At 41.6% G+C, this 19,942-nt stretch overlaps 1 protein-coding gene across 1 annotated transcript in view; it reads right to left on the bottom strand.

Moving 5' to 3' along the window:
• Positions 1-19,942, bottom strand: part of GABBR2 (gamma-aminobutyric acid type B receptor subunit 2) — an 850,065-nt gene that overhangs the window by 583,555 nt on the left and 246,568 nt on the right. The gene's annotated exons all lie outside the window — the stretch shown is intronic.

Here is a 19,942-nt window from a genome sequence, read left to right as displayed (position 1 = left end):
ATGAAGATCCAGATGAAGCAGCAGCTGCAAGATGGAGCACTGGAGTGGGGCAACTCCCAGGGGAGGGGAAAGGAGGAACACTTTAAGGGTTTATTGAAGCACAACTTGAAGTAATGTGTCACAGCTGTGGACAGCTGGGGAACAACAGCCAGCATCCCAGCCTGGCATGAAGCAATTAAGGTTGTGTTGACTCTCCTTTAGTAAAAGCTTTGGTTCGAATGAGAGGCTACAAAGCAAAGTCACAGACAGCAATTTGCAGCCACAAACCAAAGATGTGCAAAAGGAGGGAGTGACTGCTAATTATACATCAACTCTTCCAGCCATATTTGCTTACAGAGGTAACAATCACCATCTAAGATGATCTGGGAGGGATGGGATCAGGGTTCAGAGTGCTTACCATAAAAAATCAGTTCCTATTCCCAGGGTGAGTTTAAGGGTGGGGTGGGGATGGTTTATGATGGGATGATTCACAAATTCAGAAGTAGTTTGTTTTTGTTTTCCTAAAGCCTGGAGAAAGAGGAGCTCCAAGTAACCTGTGAGGCAAGTCAAAGCCAAAGGCCACAAAGTTAACAGGCCCAAAGGGCTAGGCAAAAAAGAAAAAATGAAAGAAAGGAAGGAAGGAAGGAAGGAGAAGGAAGGAAGGAAGAGAAAGAAATCCAACAGAACCTATGAATAAAAGTTCCGAAGCCTAGGTAAGTGGGGATGAGATGGGGTGTGGAGAGAGATATCTTCATGAATCAAGGAAAATACTAGGAAGTTTGGGATTCAGTGACTGACAGTTTGTCTCACAAAAGTAACCAGTCCAAGACAGCATCTTTTTATGGCTGTGGTACATGATTCATGCTCCCTTTTTATATGAAAAGAAGCCATACAGCTGGGGACTTGGCCTCTATCCATTCCCTTAGAATGCTCCCTAGAACTTGGTGTGACAGCATTAGCAAAAACCTTCCATCAATTCCAGATAATTCAGATTGTTCCTTGATTTGCATGTTCTTTCTCTTTAGTAGGTACTAGAAGTGGTCAGCTAATATCCTTGAATCTAGGATGTCTCAGACTAGATACTCATACACAGTCACAGAGATGCAAGAGACCTCTGAAGCCGTACCTGAATATGTATCCCTTCTACTTCACACCCAACATGTGGTTAGCCAGTCTTTGCTTGAAGACATCCACTGCTTGAAGATCCCCAGCCTCCTTTGGGAAGAGGAGTAGTCCCTTCTCAATGATGAACATTCTCATACCCTTCACATCCCAGTGATTCTGAAACTTTGTGAGTCATCAACCAAACCCCATCCCCAACACCTACTATCTCATTACTTATTCCCATCCTTCCTCAACTTTCTCACCCAAAAATTCTAACCATATACCACCCACCCTTCCATTGTGCTCTCTGGAATGCTTGTTCCATAGGGAACATGCTTATTCTTTTCCTCTTCCACTATTTCAATCTAGTTTTTACTGAACACTGGCTCCCTAACTGATGACACAGCCACTCTGGCCACCATTTCGGTACTTGTTACACTGTCATTAATTATTTTAGGCTCACTGGTTAAGACTGGGAAGCTGGAATACTCTTTGTTCCCCAGGGTCACTTCTCCTCCTTGGATGTTCATGTAATTAATTTCTACCACCCAATCAAAATTCTGCTAGCTGTTGCCTACAAATCTCCAGGCCATCCCCCTTCCTCACTGAGTTCAGTATATAGCCCATAATATTCTTCTCCTCCCCAACTCCTGTCCTCACACTAGGAGATGTTGACATATATACTGACTCTTTCAAGCATCTTAACCACTCAGTTCCTCAACATAACTCACATCCCTTGACTGACTCCTCCATCCCACCTCAGCCACACACAAAGATATATACATAAACACCCTTGATCTTGCCATCACCTACAAATGTGCCACCTTCATGTTCAAGAATTCAGAAATCCCTTTATCCACCCATAATCTATTAGCTTTCCATCTCTCCTCCCTTCCCTTAGTCTTTTTAAAGACTGCTGTTCATCCTTATAAACCCTATTTCTTGTCTACTCCATGACTCACTAATCCCTTGACACCTCAAATCTCTCCCAGGCCATCTCCCACACTAGCCATTCTTTCTTCTGTTCCCATCTTGACTCTTTGGTTAACTAATCAACTTCACACTATCCTCTTGAGTCCTTAGCCCCCTTATCATTTTACCAATTGTGCCCTGCCAGGCTTCAATCTTGGCTCACTTCCATCATTTGCTGCCTTTCCTCTGGCACATATGCTGCTGAACAAAGGTGAAGAAAATACACAACTATGCTGATTGCGTCTATTACAAATTTAAGTTATACAATCTCAACTGGACCCTCACTGATGCTAGGCAATCTTATTATACCTCCCTTATGAACTCTTCCATTCTTCACAGTAGCTCTTCCAAACCTTTTCATCCCTCCTGAACTGCCCCCCCATGACTTCACTTCCACCCATCCTCTAAGCTCCTTTCTATTTTAGAGAAAAAAATTGAAGTTATTGACTATTGCTCCCTCTTCTCCTCTCTTCCTTGTATTCTATCACTCAGATGACTCCTGCCACTATCTCTTTCTTCACCCCATCTCACAGAATGTGGTAGCATTACTTCTTACAAAGGCTAACCCCTCTACTTTTCAAGCCATCTCATTCTATCTCATCTTCTTCAACACATTGCATCCTCTGTAATCCCCACTCTTTAATTTATTTTCAAACTCTCCCTCTCTACTGGCTCAATCCCTACTGCCTACAAACATGTCTATGTCTCCCCCAACCTCAAAAACCTCACACTTGATTCTCTATCCCCACTAACTATCATTCTATATCTCTCCTGTCTTTTGTGGCAAAACTTCTTGAAAAGGCGATCTACGGGGGCAGAGCCAAGATGGTGGCTGAAAAGAAGGCACTAGTGTGAGCTCCCTGCCGAGTCCCTCCAAAAACCTATAAAAAATGACTCTGAACCAATTCTAGAACAGAACCCACAAAAGAGCAGAGGGAAGCAGGGCTCTAGCCCAGGACAGCCTGGATGGTCTCTGTGTGAGGTCTATCCCACACGGAGCTGGGAGCAGAGCAGAGCCCAGCATGGGTGGTGCAGACCAACCAGACCAGGAGCCGGGCGGAGTGTGCCCTAGCGCCCTGAATCAGTGAGTGGCAGCAGTTACCAGACTTCTCAAACCACAAACACCAAAGACAACAGAGAAGGTTAGGGGGAAAAGCTGCAGGAGTGGAAGGAGTTTGTGGTTAAGCCACCACCCCGGGGGCAGCTACAGAACTACAGCTGCGGTTGCTTCTGGCCACAGGCCCACCTAGTGGGGGGACTTAAGTGGCGGATCAGAGCAGGAGTGCACAGCCTGCTGAAGATCTAAGTCCAATCCGGGTTGGGGGTTCTTGGGGAAGGAGGAGTGCTGGTGTGGCAGAGCTGGTGCATCCCCCCAAGTTTGGAACATAGAACTCTTTAGTCTACAAGCAGTCATACCCTGCTTAAAAACTCAAGGGTCAAGTTAGTTGGTTGGGAATATGGCCAGGCAGCGAAAATGCACCCAGATTCAGTCTCAGACTTTGGAATCTTACTTTGGTGACAAAGAAGACCAAAACATACAGCTGGAAGAAGTCAACAAAGTCAAAGAGCCAACAACAAAAGCCTCCAAGAAAAACCTGAAGTGGTCTCAGGCCATGGAAGAGCTCAAAAAGGATTTGGAAAAGCAACTTAGAGAAGTAGAGGAAAAATTGGGAAGAGAAATAAGAAGGATGTGAGAAAACCATGAAAAACAAGTCAATGACTTGCTAAACGAGACCCCCCCAAAATGCTGAAAAATACACTGAAAAAAACAACACCTTAAAAAATAGACTAACTCAAATGGCAGAAGAGCTCCAAAAAGCCAATGAGGAGAAGAATGCCTTGAAAGGCAGAATTAGCCAAATGGAAAAGGAGGTCCAAAAGACCACTGAAGAAAATACTACCTTAAAAATTAGATTGGAGCAAGTGGAAGCTAGTGACTTTATGAGAAATCAAGATATTATAAAACAGAACCAAAGGAATGAAAAAATGGAAGACAATGTAAAATATCTCATTGGAAAAATCACTGACCTGGAAAATAAATCCAGGAGAGATAATTTAAAAATTATTGGACTACCTGAAAGCCATGATCAGAAAAAGAGCCTAGATATCATCTTTCAAGAAATAATCAAGGAGAACTGCCCTGATATTCAAGAGCCACAGGGCAAAATAGAAATTGAAAGAATCTATCGATTGCCTCCTCAAATAGATCCCAAAAAGAAATCTCCTAGGAATATTGTCGCCAAATTCCAGAGCTCCCAGATCAAGGAGAAAATATCGCAAGCAGCCAGAAAGAAACAATTTGAGTATTGCGGAAACATAATCAGAATAATCCAAGATCTGGCAGCTTCTACATTAAGAGATCGAAAGGCTTGGAATATGATATTCTGGAGGCCAATGGAGCTAGGATTAAAACCAAGAATCACCTACCCAGCAAAACTGAGTATCATGCTCCAAGGCAAAATATGGATTTTCAATAAAATAGAGGACTTTCAAGCTTTCTCAGTGAAAAGACCAGAACTGAATAGAAAATTTGACTTTCAAACACAAGAATCAAGAGAAGCATGAAAAGCTAATCAAGAAAAAGAAATTGCAAGGGACTTAGTAAAGTTGTACTGTTTTGTTTACATTCCTACATGGAAAGATGATGTGTATGATTCATGAGACCTCAGTATTAGGGTAGCTGAAGGGAATATTCATATATATATATATATATATATATATGTGTATATGTGAGTGTATGTATGTACATATGTATGAGTATATATATATATATATATATATATATATATATATATACATATATGGAGAGAGAGAGAGTGGGCACAGGGTGAGTTGAAGATGAAGGGAAGATATCTGAAAGAAATAAAATAAAATTAAGGGATGAGAGAGGAATATATTGAGAGAGGGAGATAGGGAGAGATAGAATGGGGTAAATTATCTTGCATAAAAGTGGCAAGAAAAAGCAGTTCTGCAGGAAGGGAAGAGAAGTCAGGCGAGGGGCAATGAGTGAATCTTGCTCTCATCAGATTTGACCTGAGGAGGGAATACCATACGTACTCAGTTGGGTAACTTACCCCACAGGAAAAAAGGAGGAAGAAGAAGATAAAAAAGGGGGGTGATAGAAGGGAGGGCAGATGGGGGTGGAGGTAATCAAAAACAAACACTTTCGAAAGGGGACAGGGTCAAGGGAGAAAATTCAATAAAGGGGGATAGGTTAGGGAAGCAAAATATAATGAGTTTCACAACACGAGTATTGTGGAAGGGTTATATATAATGATACGCATGTGTCCTATGTTGAATTGCTTGACTTCTTAGGGAGGGTGGGTGGGAAGGGAAGAGGGGAGAGAATTTGAAACTCAAAGTTTTAAAAACAGATGTTCAAAAACAAAAAAAAAAGTTTTTGCATGTAACTAGAAAATAAGATACACAGGCAATGGGGCTTAGAAATTTATCTTGCCCTACAAGAAAGAAAGGGAAAAGGGGATGGGAGGGGAGTGGGGTGACACAACAGAGGGCTGACTGGGGAACAAGGCAACTAGAATATACGCCATCTTGGAGTGGTGGGGAGGGTAGAAATGGGGAGAAAACTTGTAATTCAAACTCTTGTGAAAATCAATGCTGAAAACTAAATATATTTAATTAAAAAAAAAAGAAAAGGCAATCCACAACAGGAGCCTTTATTTTCTCTCCTCTCACTCTTTTTTAATCCCTTACAATCTGGTTTTTGATCTTATCATTTCACTGAAACTGCTCTCTTCAAAGTCATAAATGATTTTTTAGTTGCCAGTTCCTATGGCCTTTTCTCAGTTCTCATTCTCTCTTGACCTCTCTGCAGTCTTTGACACTGAAAACACCCTCTGCTCCTTGAGATTCTCTTCTCTCTAGGTTTTTGGGACACCATCCACTCCTGGTTCTCCTCCTATCTCTCCAACCACTCCTTCTCAGTCTCCTTTGCTGCTGTATCCTCATCTGGATCATGACATCTAACTGTAGATGTTCCACAGGGTTCTGTACTGGGCTCTTTACTTCTCCCTGTGTGTACTACTTTACTTGGTGATTTCATCAACTTCCATGGATTTAATTACCATTGATGCTGAGGATTTTCATATCTACCTATTCTGCTCCAACGTCTCTGCTAATCTCCAGTCTTTTATCTCCAACTGCCTTTCAGACGTCTTGAACTGGATGTCCAGTGGACATCTTAAGCTCCACCTGCCCAAAATGGAACTTATTTTGCTCCCAAATGCTTCCCCTCTTTGATCTTCTCTGTTACTGTAGATGGCAACACCATTCTCCCAATCCCTCAGGCTTACAACCTAAGCATCATTCTCAGCTCCTCATTATCTCTCACCTTTTGTATCCAATACGTTGCCAAGGCCTATCGATTTTACCTTTACGACAGCTCTCAAATATCCCCCCTTTTCTCCTCTGACACTGCTACCATGTTAGCGCAGGCCCTTATCACCTCATGCCTGGATGACTGCAATAGCTTGATGGTGATTCTTCTCATCTCGAGTCTCTCTCCATTCCAACCCATCCTCCATTCAGTCACCAAAGTGACTTTCCTAAAGTGTATATCCAACCCCCAACTCAATAAACTCTACTGACTTCCTATCAGCTCCAGGACCAAGTAAAATTCTTCTGTTAGCATTCAAAGCTCCTCATAACTTAGTGCCCTCTTCCCTTTATGATCTTATTGCACCTTATTCCCTGCTGTGTAGTCTTCCATCCAGTGACACTGGCTTCCATGAGGTTCTACCAGTAAGACACTCCATCTCCTGGCTCTGGGCATTTTCTCTGGTTGTCTCCTATGCCTGGAATGCTCTCCTTCCCCATCTCTGCCTATTGTATTTCCATGGCTTCCTTTGGGTCCCAATTCATATCCTACCTTCTACAGGAAACCTTTCCCACCCCTTCTTAATTCTAGTGCCTTCTCTCTCTTATTTCCTTTTTATCTTGTATATAGTTTGTTTGTACACATCTATTTGCTTGTTGTCTCCCCCATTGGATCATAAGCAACTTGAGGGCAGGGACTATGTTTTTACCTCTTTTTGTATCCTCAACACTTAGCATATTGCCTGGCACATAACAGTGCTTAATAAATGTTTACTGACTGCTTTTCAAGGCAGCTCTTTCCAGTGATGTACAGCTCTAATTGTTAAGTGTTTCTTAACATCTAGTCTAAACCTGCTTCTTTGCTACTTCCATCGATCGCTCCTGATTCTGTTCTCTGAGGCTGTATAGAACTTCAAATACCTGAAAAGAGCCACCAAATTTCCCTTCTCTTCTCAAGGCTAAACATCACCAGTTCTTCCCACTGATCCTCATATAATCTGGACTTCACCATTCTGGCCCTTCACCATCTTGGTATCATTGTCCTCTAGGCACTCTTCAACTTATCAATATTTTTTCTCAGACTGTGATTCCCAGAATCAGATACAATACTCCAGATGTGGTCTAACTCAGCAAGGGTAAAGTGGAACTATCACCTCCACATTCCCAGTCACTTTGCCTCTCTTAATGCAACTCAGGAAAACAGTTTTGTCTGTCATACTGTTGATGCATATTAAGTTTGCAATATGCCCAACCTCTCCCCCCCCCATCTCTTTCTAATAAACTGCTGTCTAACTTTATCTCTGTTGTTACATTTGTGAAATTGATTTTTTGAACCCAATTGTAAGACTTTCAATTTTTCCTTTTAAAATTTATCTTATTAGTTTTAGCCCAAAGTTCTAGCCTATCAAGATCTTTCCGGGTCCTGATTTTGCCCTAACTCTTTGTTAACTTGCAGTACCAGGAATCAAACCTAGGTTCTCTGACTCCAAATCCCACACCCTTTCCACTACACTATGTTGCCTCTAACTACAGTGCTTAGGACCTGCATGGTTGAGAAGGGGACATAGTACTTCATTTTCTAATTTTCTGATGTTCATCAGTACACAAGTTTGGAGCAGCCAACCAAACCTGATTGCCTAAAATTGAAGAACTAAACTGAAGGACTCCTTTGGGATGTTGGCAGTCTCCCATTTATGTGCAACATCAACTACCTATAGAACGTGTATACCCTAAGAACTGGGATAATTACTATGTGTGGGATAAGTATAAGAAAGAACTAAAGGAAAAAACAACTCACAATAGTTTGAATAAAAGTACATATTTTGGGTGGGTGATGAATGGAATTTTATAGCAGATTGTTCTGTAGACAATGAAGTAACTGCGCTGGCTTTGCTGTTATAGTTAGCACTAGAGATAATGTTCCAGAGTTTGGTTACTGCATTCTGTCTGTCCAATGGACAGATGGTGAGATTTTGTGGGGAGGTGAATTTTTACATGGAAAGCCATAAATAGTACAACTCAGAAATAAAAGCCATAATGCTTGGAAGTGGACCACAATGACTTTGGAAAGTGTGATAGAACTGGGATTATTTAGCCTAAAGAAGAATAAATGGAGAGACATCATGGCATGGTGGATCGAGAGCTTACCTTGAAGCTAAGAAGAGCTGGGTTCAAGTCTCGTCTTTGACTCATATTGACTGTGTGACTACAGGCAAAGCACCTAACCTCTCAATGTTCTACACAACGTTCTAAGACTACTAAGCTTAAGGGAAGGTGCCAACTTGCATTGGTAGGAGTTCCCTATGCCAAAGAAATCAAAGGACCAATTCCTATCCCTTAAAAGGGTTGACAGTAACTATTTGAAAATATAAAAAGTTATTTTAAAAGGGATGTTAAACAGCTGCTCTTCATCTCCCTCAAGGTCAGAACAAGAAAGATGAAATGGGTCAAAAATGCAGGATTAGGGATTTAGGAAGAAAGGATTTCAGGTCACTGAAAGCGCTCATCCAAATTCCCAACAAGTTTCCAAGCCGACAGTGTTAAATGGGGAATAGTTAATCCTTTAAAAAACTACATTTGGCCATGAAATCAGTTTTGTCAAAGTAGCAAAACCTTGTAGGGGATGCTGGCTCAGGAAGATAAATCTCTTCTCATTCTAGTCTCTCTTCCCCTGAGATTTCGTCCACTCTGTGGCTTTAACTATCATTGCTACGAAGGTGATTTCCAAATCTACTTCTCCAGCCCAGATATCTCTCTTCAGAATTTCGTTCCTGCAACTCTAAACTGCCTGCTAGCTACCTACAGATGAATATCCTGTTTTGTCTTGGCATGGTTAAAATCAAATCCATTACCTACCCTACTCCCAACCACCACAAACTCATTCCCTGTTTAGACTTATTTCTCTCAATTGCACCATTAATTTCCTTGATCTCCCAAACTCTATTTTCTAGAGTAATTCTTGACTCCTTTCTATGTCTATTACCCCCTTTCCCAGTGCTTATTGTTAATCCATTTGAACTGAGTTTTGAAGGACATTAGGGATCAAAGAAGGAGAAGTGAGGAGAGAATGCATTCCATGAACAGGGGACAGCTTGTGCTGGTGGCACAAGATGGTGTGTCACGTGCAACGAAAAGCAAGAAAGTCAAAGTGCATGAAGGGGAGAGATGAATAATAAGGCTAGAAAAGTAGGTAGTGTAAAATTCCCTCATTCTTTTAAGTTGTTTTCTTGGGATCATAGATTTAAGGAAGCAGGAGACTTGAGAAATCATCTAGTCTAGCCTCCTTATGTTATAGTTGAAGAAATTAGAGTCCAAGGAAAGGAAGTGATTTCTCTTTGGTCACATGGGTAGTAGTACACGGTAGAGTCAGGATTTGATCTCAAGATCTCTGACTGCAAATCTTGAACTCTCTCTACTGCCCCACACTGCCTCATTTTTTTCTCTTATAAATTTTATTTTGTTGTTTGTTGTTGTTCAGTCATTTTAGTCCTGTCTGACTCTTTGTGACCCCTATTTGAGGTTTTCTTGGCAAAGATACTGGAGTGGTCCGCCATTTCCTTCTCCAGCTCATTTTACAGATAAGGAAACTGAGGCAAACAAGGTTAAGTGACTTGCCCAGGTTCATGCAGCTAGTAAGTGTCTGAGGCTAGATTTGAACTTGGTTCTTTCTGACTGCAGGCCCAGTGGCCTACCATCTGTGCCACCTGCCTGTCCTATTTTATTTCATTTTTAATTTTATAGTTAAGTCCATATATTATGTAAACATAATAGGAAAAATTAACAAGTCTATAATAAAATAAGTAAACAGATCACAAGAATGCTCTCTGTGTCATCTGCAGATCTCCAATGTATTGTTAGTCTCTGACACTATTCAGGTTGAAACAAAGTTGGGATGCCGCAAAAATGAAGCTTTGGCTAGTTTAGATGATGGGTCAAAGAGTAGTAGCTCTCTGAGAATCTCAGTCCCCCTGAATGCCTAATCCAATGAAGGCTGGATTGATTGGTGATAATGCAAATCTTAGAGGCAAGGCCGGTGAGGGAAATTGAGGAAGGAACACACCTTTGAACTTTCTGAAAGGAGGTCAAAGCAATATTGCATTGTGCCCATGGTCCGTCACTGCCTCATTAGGAACTCACCTTATGTGCTGTATCATGCATGTATACCTATAAAGAGAAGTATGGCCAGGAAGCAGGGAGTGAAGAAAGGCCAGCAACAAAGGGAGCAGTCTTTCTTAGAAGCATAGAATATTGGAGCTAAAAGGGATATTAGAGTTTTTGTCCTTAAATAGAGCCCTCTTTTGATCTTTGGAGGTGGCAACCAGAAGCGTTGCCAGTCTACCTAAGATGGGTAAGGAAAGACATAATTCACTTTGTTATGATTTTTTTTACTTGAGAATAAGGCTTCCGTTCCTTCCCTCCTGCCCCAATTGGACAGCTCCTATATGCCAACTTGCAAATTAATTCATTTATACATTCATGTCTGACTCTCTGACTCCACTTTGGGGTTTTCTTGGCAAAGATACTGGAGTAGTTTGCCATTTCCTTCTCCAGCTTATTTTACAGATGAGGTAACTGAGACCCAGGGTCACACAGGTAGTAAGTGTCTGAGGCCAGATTAGGATTCAGGAAGACGAGTCTTCCTGATTCCATGCCCAGTGATCTATCCACTGAGCCACCATGTTCATAAAGACACATGATGGCTGAGGAATGGATTATGTGAGTAGTATCTGGATGGGAGCCTGAGGCATGCAAGATGTTTTAGTTCCATCCTGGGCTCTATCCTCAGCCTCGTGCTGGTGAGTGTTTTAATAGTGATTTGGATGGAGGCACAGAAGGAATGCTTATCAAATTTGGAAGTGACAGGAAGCTGGGAGGTACATCTAACTTGTTAGATGACAGAGTCAGGATCCAAAAGGAACTTGACAGGCTAAAACAATGACCTGAATTTAATGAGATGAAATCTAATAGGAATACATTAAAAAAAATAAAAATAGGTTGAGGGAACTGAGGGTATTTAGCCTACAGAAGAGAAGGCTCAGGGGGAAATAATAGCTGTCTGCAAGTATTTGAAAGGCTGTCATATGGAAGAGGAATTATATTTGTTCTATGTAGCCCCAGGGGGGAGAACCAGGAATGATGGGTGGAAGTTGCAAAGAGGCAAATTTATTTTTCATGTCAGGAAAAACTTCCTCAAAATTAGAGCTCTCCATAATTGGAATGGAATGAATTTGCAAGTAGTGAGTTCCTTCTCCTTTGGAGTCTTCAAGCAGAGGTTTAATGACCATTTGGGAGGTACACTCAATCAATCAATCATCTTATGTGCTATATGTTTATTTATTAACCACCTTCTATATGCCAGTGTATTAGCAAAACAATAATCACGATATAGATAATAATTGTCAATATGCCTGTGTAGTTCTGTATCATGAAATGTAAGAGACTCTCCATATAGAAGGCAGAAGAAATAAACCATTTATGCAGACACCAGAGACATCCCAAAACCATCCACCCCCTGCTGGGGCCTTCCCCCAGTCACACTCACAGCACAAAACGTCTGCTCTCTCCCTCAGTTATAACTGCACTCCCTGCGTTTCCTGTGACACGCTTTCCTTTTCCTCTCAGCAAACCCCTCCACCACATGTGACTTAGGCTTCCTGTGACATAAGCAGGTCACGTGGGCCTATTAACAGGTGGCAAAGACCTTCAAATCTAAATTACCATTACAGCCAGCCATTGGAATACCAAGTTAAAAGTGAAACAGTTCTTGTACCTAGTGAACTTTTATTCTCTCAGAGGAGAGAACATGTACATAGATAAGGGTTGATAAAATATATACAGAAAAAAACAACCTTATTTAAGGGAGTCCTAGTAGTTGTGTGATCAGGAAAGGCCTCTTGTGGCAGGTGCCATTGGACCTGAGATTTGAAGCACATTAAGAATCCAAAGAGGCAGAGATGAGGAGGAAATGCATCCCAGGCATGGTGGACAGTCTGCACAAAGACTTGGGGTTTGGAGGCAGTAGACAGAATGTCATTTACAGTAAAGAGCAAGAAGGCTATGGAGTGCATTAAGGGCATAATAGGTCTGGAAAGGTAGGTCAGAGCCAAGTGGTGAAGGGCTTTAAATGTTAAATAGAGGAATTTGTATTTGATCCTAGGGGTAATATAAAGCTCCTAGAGTTTACTTAATAAAGAAGTGATATGGTCAGACTTGAGGTTAAGTCATAACCAGGTACTTAAGGTCTCTCAGACTTAGTTTCCTCATCTGTAAACAAAGCTCTCTTTCATCTCTAAATTTATGATCGTGTGATCCTGTGGTTTAGGGAGATTATTTAGACAGCTGTGTAGAGGATGGGTTAGATTAGGGAGAGACTCAAGGGAGGGAGAGCGATTGGGAGGACATTGTAATAATTCAGGTATGAGGTACAGAAGGCCTGAATAGGGGTAGTGGCCATGTGGACAGAGGGAAGAGGATAGATGCAAGAGTTATTGTAGAAGGTAGAGTGGACCAGACTTGGCAGCTCAATAGATGTGGGGGTAAGGAAGATGGAAGAGTTAATGATTCAGAACTTGTGAGCCAAGACTAGGCAAGATGACAAGCATTTATTAAGTGCTCACTCTGTGCCACACAATGTGCTAAGTGCTGGGGAGATAAAGCAAAAAAAAGAAGAAAGCCCATGCCCTCAAGGAACTTACTTTATAATAAGGGGAGTCAATAGACAAAATGGAGCTTAAAAAGTGTATGTGGGGGGGATATTAGGAGGTACAAGTATGGAGGCATGGCATTCAAGAGCCAGAAAGAAGCAAAGCCAAGTGAGGAATGGGCTTTTCCCAAAATGGAGGCATCAGGAAGAACTTAGCAATGGGAGAAGGGGCCCAGCATGGTAGAGGGATGTATCCAAAGTAAGAATGTTGTGGGAACCAGTGGATGTTCCAGGGTGAGGAGGTTCTAAGCACTGAGGAAAATTCCAAAGTGAAATGGAAGCTGAGGCATGGTGGCAAAGTCCAAAAAGTAAGAAGCAAAGCCAAAAGGGGAATTACTATATGAATGGTGGTACCCTTGACAGAAACAGGGAAGTCTGGAAGACTGGTCAGGGAGGGGGGAAAGATAATAAGTAATTTTTGGATACATTGAGTTTGAATGTGACATCAAGTTAAATATGTTGAAAAAGCAGTTGATGATGTGGACTGGGGTGTAGGAGAGAAACTTAGGGTAGATGTAGTAAAGATGATAACTTATCCTATTAAAAGTAATGGAAAGAGAGAGCCAGATGGAGAGAGAGAGCCAGATGGAGAGAGAGAGAGAGAGAGAGAGAGAGAGAGAGAGAGAGAGAGAGAGAGAGAGAGGGAGAGAGAGAGAGAGAGAGAAAGAAGAGAAGAGGAGAGAAGAGGAGAGGAGAGGAGAAGGGAGGAGAGGAGGGGAAAGGAGGGGAAGGGAGGGGAGAGAGGGAAAGTAGAGAAGAAGGCCTGGTATAGAGCTTTGGGCTACATTCATAGTTAAGGAACCTGAGACAGAGCACTTAGAGAGAACTAGGAGAAAGCAATGTCACAAAACCCTAGAGGGGAGAGAGTTTCTAGTAGGAGAGTGGTCAGCAGTATCAAAAGCTGCAGAGAGATCAAGAGGGATCTTTTAGTGGAGATTCCCCTTTTGGTCTGAATTAGTGTAGATGGCTACTGAAGTCTTTCCTACCCTAAAATTCTGTGATTCTGTGAAATGTAAAGTCACGTGATGATAGACTTAGATCTAAAAGTGACTTTGAAAGCAATCTAGTCCCAGTCTCTCAAGGCTCATGCATGGCAAATGAAACGAATGAACAAATGAATGATAAAGCATTTATTAATCACTTACTATGTACCAGGTACATGTAAGTGCTATATACTGGGAATAAAAATACAAAAAAGCAAGACAATCCTTTCCTTAAAGAAGTTTACAATCTAATGGGGTGGGGGAGAGGGCAATAAATGAAGGTGGGGGTAGAAGGGAGAAAAGGGGGGAGCATAGTTTGGAAATGTCTGGGAAATGATGTAGAGGACTAGTTCTGAAGAAGATAAGGTGAAGAGCTCACCTATCAGCCCAGAGTCAGTTCAGGGGCAAAGTCAATGGTTCTGATGGGAGGAGAATGGAGAGATTGAGAATGATGGTTGTAGTGCAGGCTCCATGCTTTGGAAATGCAGGATAAGAAACAATGATAAGATCCAGCTACAGCATCAGGTCTGAATATGGAGTCTCAGAGCTGGTACAAATGTTAGAGGTCATCTACGCCAACGCCTCCCTAAAGCAGGAATTCACATCAAGTCAAATCAACAAGACTTATTGAGTGCTTACTATGTTCCAGGTACCATGCTATGCACTGGGGATATAAATACAGGCAAAAATAAAAATGGTTCTTATCTTCAAGTAGCTTATATTCTAATGGGGGAAAATAATACATAATGGGGATCTGAAAAGATGCAGTGGGGGGATAGGGTGGTTATAGGGGTTGGAAAATGAGGCAGGGATGGTGGTAAAGTCTGTATAGTAAAGGATGGCTGGTCTGGGCCCTTCCTTAAAATGAAATTCAGGGAGGAGCTTACCGATGGGGGAAGAGTGCCACAGGGACCCTGGGAGAGGGCAGCTAAGACATGGTGGCAAAGTCCAAAGATCTGGGCCCTTCTTCAGAAAGGAGGTTCTGTGAAACTGTAAAACATGTGTGAAATGTTCATTCAGTCTCTATTATTGCTCTATTTAGTCTCTCGCCTTCATTAAGAGGGTGCTAGTTGATCTAAGAGTCAGTCCATTCCCTTTTCTGGGCAGCTCTGATTATTAGGAAACATTTCCTTTCACTGAGCTGAAATCTGCCTCTCCATTACTCCATTTCTCCCAGTTCTTCCCTTTGGGGACAAGCAAGTCTAATCCTTTGTCACAGGACAGTCCTTTGACATTGTAAGACACTGAACACAGACATCTCCAGTCTTTTTGCTCTTATCTTAGTAGGTGCTTAATAAATGTTTATGGGGGGGGGTGGAGCCAAGATGGTGGCTTGAAAACAGGGACTCGCTTAAGTTCTCCCCAAAATGCCTCCAAACACCTGTAAAAATGATTCTAAACAAATTCTAGAGCTATAGAACCCACAAAATAACAGGGAAACAAGACAGCCTGGATGGTCACTGGGAAGGGTCTATCACACCAATATGGGCCATGCTAGGACAGACCAGGCCAGAGTAAACTGGGTAGAGCAGGCCTCAGGGCCCTGAATCACTGAGCTGTAGCAGTTACCAGACTTCTCAACCCACAAACGCCAAAGACAACAGAAAAGCAGGTCAGTGGGAAAACTGCTGGATCTGGGTGAGGGAAGTGTGTGGTGCAGCTGCAGCCCCAGGGCAGTGGAGGTGGCTGCAGTGGTGGCGGTGGCAGCAGCAGGAACAGCAGCAGCAGCAGCAGCAGTGGTGGCAGCTGCTTCCAGAGCCCCTGGCCCACAAGGTGGGAGGAATGAAGTGGCTGATCAGAGCAGGAGTTCAGGGATTGCTTTGCTGGTGCTGAGGCAAGGTTCTCTTGCTTTGCCCTGCTTGGATCTGGGTGGTGGTCCTGGTTGGCGATCCTTGGGGGAGAAGGAGTGCTGGTGTGGCAGAGCTTTGTGGTGGCTGTGGAGAGGGAGTACTCCTGGTGGTTACACGGCAGAAAGGAGTGCTTGCACTCACAGACTAGAGCACAGGCCAGGAGAGGAGGATCATACCACTTCAGAATAGAAGTAGCTCTGAAAACAGTGGAACAAAACCCCTGTAGCTTGGGACAAAGTACTCTCAACTCTGAAGGCAGTTATACCTTGACAAAAAGATCAAAAGTCAAGTAATTGGGAAAATGAGCAAGCAGTGTAAAAGGACTCACACTACAGAATCTTTTTGGTGACAAAGAAGATTAAAACATACAGCCAGTAGAAGTCAACCAAGTCAAAGATCCTACATCAAAAGCCTCCAAGAAAAACACGAATTGGTCTCAGGTCATGGAAGAGCTCAAAAAGGATTTAGAAAAGCAACTTAGAGAAGTAGAGGAAAAATTGGGAAGAGAATTTCTGATACAAGAAAACCATGAAAAACAAGTCAATGCTTGCTAAAGGAGATCCCAAAAAATACTGAAGAAAATAACACCTTAAAAATAGACTAACTCAAATGGCAAAAGAGCTCCAAAAAGCCAATGAGAAGAATGCCTTAAAAGGCAGAATTAGCCAAATGGAAAAGGAGGTCCAAAAGACCACTGAAGAAAATACTACCTTAAAAATTAGAATGGAGCAAATGGAAGCTAGTGACTTTATGAGGATTCAAGAAATTATAAAACAGAACCAAAGGAATGAAAAAATGGAAGACAATATGAAATATCTCATTGGAAAAACCACTGACCTGGAGAATAGATCCAGGAGAGATAATTTAAAAATTATTAGACTCCCTGAAAGCCATGATCAAAAAAAGAGCCGAGACATCATCTTTCAAGAAATTATCAAAGAAAACTGTCCTGATATTCTAGAGTCACAGGGTAAAATAGAAATTGAAAGAATCCACTGATTGCCTCTTGCAAAAGATCCCAAAAAGAAAACTCCTAGGAATATTGTCACCAAATTCCAGAGTTCCTAGGTCAAGGAGAAAATATTGCAAGCAGCCAGAAAGAAACAGTTCAAGTATTGTGGAAACACAATCAGGACAACACAAGATCTAGCACCTTCTTGTGGAAGTTAGTGTTGAAAACTAAAATATTAAATAAATAAAAAAGAAATCATTCAACATAAAAAATAAATGTTTCTTGACAGACTGTCCTTTGTACCTTGGTCTGCTCTGTTTTTCTTCCTTTTTAGGCTCTGCTCAAATGCTTCTACCTATTTTTCTGATTTCCCCAGTTGGTAGGAACCCTACTTCATAAATTACTCTGCATTTACTTTATAGATGCTGGGCATTTAAAAAATCTGTCACCATGCTATATGCCCTTGGAAGAAAACCAGCATCTTTAAGGCAAGGATTATCTCACTTCTGAGATTTAGGATCACCTATTGAAAGACATAAAATGGCAAAGATGAAACTGGGCTTATATGGGAAATAGACAAGAACCCTGGAAGAGCAGAAACATAAAATTAAGTCCTCTTACTTATAACCTGGAATGATGCCTGTTGTCTGTCCAAGTTGCAGCAGATCCATGGTTTAGGGGCCTTGCCACCGATACGGTTTTGAACTTTTAGCCTCAAAATATTTTAAAATGCAGAAAAACAATCCAAAATTAGTGATATGATCACTGAGACGCTCCTAGTGTTTTAACTCAATAGGATTTGACTATGTTGGACAAGCTAACAGGTTCTAACAAATTCTTTTTCTATCCTCCACAATCTGGTCACCTTATTTTATTACTTGATTGGTCAATGGCTAGAAAGGAACAACAGGTGATCCTGTATAAATACAGTGCTTTTTAAACTGTAAGTCAGATTGAAACACCCCAGTATTCTTGTGACAACTTACTCAGAGCCTTGGGAGGAAGAAATTGCTGCATTAAATATTTTCAGTGTGTAGAAGGATTTCCTGGTGATGCTTTATGGCTCTGAATCATGGAACACTATGATCTCAGAAGAATTACAATTACAAACAATTTGAAAGGAAATGGAAAGGCCCATGGTGGGTGTAAGTAGGCTGCTGCATTTTACCAAGGATGATTTATATGTAAGCAGAGTAAAAGACATAAAATTATAGCTTTAGAGCTGGAAAGATCTTAGAGGTCAATTAGTCTAACATGTTTATTCTACAGATGAAAGAACCGAGTTCTAGAGGTCAAATAACTTAACCAAGGCCATCAAGTGGCAAAATCAGTGTAAAGTAAGTACTAAGTATGGGAAGTGGAAAGCCAAGACTCAAACCCAGGTCTAAATCCAAGTCTGGCACTCTTTCTTCTCAACCATGTTGTCGCTGATCCTAAAAGGAGGATAGACCTCTTGAATATCAAGACTAGTGTATAACGGATGGACAACCAGGGTCCAGTGGAAAGACCACAAAGTCAAAGGATCTCAGTTTGAATCCTGACTGCCAAATAGTACCTATATGTCCAAAGGCTTGCAAGGTATTTGATCTCTTTGGCTTCAGTTTCTTTAGCTTTAAAAGGATGAAACTAGATTAGTTGACCTCTAATGTCACTTCCAGGTCTCAATCTATTATCCTATGATCTTATTGGTGGATTCCCCATGGTGAGTACAGTTTGCTGTCTGATATTTGTAACTGCCCTCTCCTTTCCATCCTATTTGTCTCTGGATATTTAATCAGCCACACCTTGTTATAATAATTAACTCTTTTAGCCTGAGACTATACCAGGCACAGTGAAATTCACGCGGTCCCCTCCTCTGCTGCTTTGTGGAGTTCATCTGATGGAAAATTGGTAGCAAAATTAAAGTAGCTCAGAGCCCCAAATTAGGAAAAAAAAATTCTGAACATTCAGGGAGAAGTTTAGTTATTTTTATCACAATTACAGGATAGGCACAGGGAGGGGAAGTTGTGTAAAGAGCAGACTTTTGGTGGAACTTCCCTCAGTCCCTAAAGAGGTGGGTGGGTATAACCAGGAACTTCAGCATGAGCCTTCTGCTTTGAGATGCTTATAAGAGGGGCCAGCCATCCTTTCACCTGTTGCCCCTGTGAAATCGATTCTTTCCAGCTCAACTCATTAAATTCTGGGCAAGGCTGGAGATTCTGAATGTCACTGATTTTATTGTTCATCTCTTGAAGCCATCACTCCTTTTTCTCAGTCTTTCTGATCCAGTTAGGGAGTACTGTGAAAAAAGCACTGGACTTAAGAGTAGGAAGACCTGAGTTCAAGTCTAGCCTTTAATACCTACTAGCTGTGCAACCCCAGGCAATCAATTGACCTCTTTCTGCCTCAGTTTCTTCATATATAAAAATGAGGGAAGAAGGTCAGGCTTGATGACCTCTAATATATATTCCAGACCTAATTCTATGATTTTATGATTTCCAAGGTACAAATGGGATGAGAATTGCCTCTGGTGAGCAGTTTACCAGAATTTATAGGAAAACAGAGATAAAAGATACACTGGATATAAAGGTATAAAGGAGATGCAATTTGCATCAACAGAGAGAGTATCCTCACTGAGGAATTCATGGGTGATCATAGTATAAAAGGAAAGAATGTTCTACCCAACAAAGCCAGGCTATACTATTCTCTGTCCTCCAAATAAGCCCTGTGCTTTTTTGACTTTTTGCCTTGGATTACCAAGTTCTCTATGCCTGGGGCATCGTCCCCTCTTCTCGTTATCTATTTAATTCTTACACATTCTTTGAAGCAGAGCTCAAAAGGGTCTTCCTCCATGAAGTCATGCCTAATTCTACCTTCCCTTCATCCCTCCACCATTGGTAAAGACCTTTCTCAGACTTCATATAACAGTTTGCTTCACATAGTTCCAAAACACTTAGATAGTATTTTGCACAATGATCCCAAATTCCAAAGAGACCACAAGTTCTATGAGGGCAGATACTATGTCATATCTAAAGTTGGTTTTCCTCCCATTGCCCAGGTAAGGGTTCTATACATTGTTCAATAA

The sequence above is a fragment of the Trichosurus vulpecula genome, chromosome 1, assembly GCF_011100635.1.
Source record: "Trichosurus vulpecula isolate mTriVul1 chromosome 1, mTriVul1.pri, whole genome shotgun sequence".
Lineage (NCBI taxonomy): Eukaryota > Metazoa > Chordata > Mammalia > Diprotodontia > Phalangeridae > Trichosurus > Trichosurus vulpecula.
This window is presented reverse-complemented; position numbering and strand designations above follow the sequence as displayed.